The 548-nt window shown below is 29.9% G+C and overlaps 1 protein-coding gene across 1 annotated transcript in view; it reads left to right on the top strand.

Moving 5' to 3' along the window:
* LOC119581792 (cGMP-dependent protein kinase, isozyme 2 forms cD4/T1/T3A/T3B-like) overlaps positions 1-548 on the top strand; it is a gene marked incomplete at its 5' end in the record, with an annotated part of 43,492 nt that overhangs the window by 36,710 nt on the left and 6,234 nt on the right.

Raw genomic sequence — 548 nt, 5'->3', positions numbered from 1 at the left:
ATCTTTTATAACTCATACTTGTAATTAAGATAATATTTGCTTGTTGGATATACAAACTACATGAAAAGACAATTACCAGTAACCAGGTTGGAGTGAAGTGCAACAGTGCCATTATTTTGTTCATATTACAAATAATCCAAGTCAAAATTATTTAGTAAAGAAATTTACTGTTTTAAACTGGTATAAAAATCTGGTAGGAATTGAATGTCTGAAATTGTGCCAGAATTTGTTTTGTGGACTGTACTGTCTGAAGCTAAATTCTGTGTCATTTCTAAAATTGTGATAGTCTTTTTTTAACATGTGTAGCTTGTTTAGCATATACTTACTTCTTATTTATACTCTACTGGAGAGAAAAATAAGTCCAAGATTATCTAAATTTTAAAAATTCAACAGCAGTCATTTTGTACATAAAAAGTGAAATATATAGGCATATAAACTGTACAGACACACATGACTGAGTGTACTTGTGAGTAAAATGAATACTGTGATGTAAACTGCCAGATAATATTCCTACTACATGATACAGTTTGGAGGTACTGTAGCTACCA

The sequence above is a fragment of the Penaeus monodon genome, chromosome 15 (genome assembly GCF_015228065.2).
Source record: "Penaeus monodon isolate SGIC_2016 chromosome 15, NSTDA_Pmon_1, whole genome shotgun sequence".
Taxonomy (NCBI): domain Eukaryota; kingdom Metazoa; phylum Arthropoda; class Malacostraca; order Decapoda; family Penaeidae; genus Penaeus; species Penaeus monodon.
The sequence above is the reverse complement of the archived record's forward strand: the minus strand, read 5'-3'. Positions and strand labels throughout refer to the sequence as shown.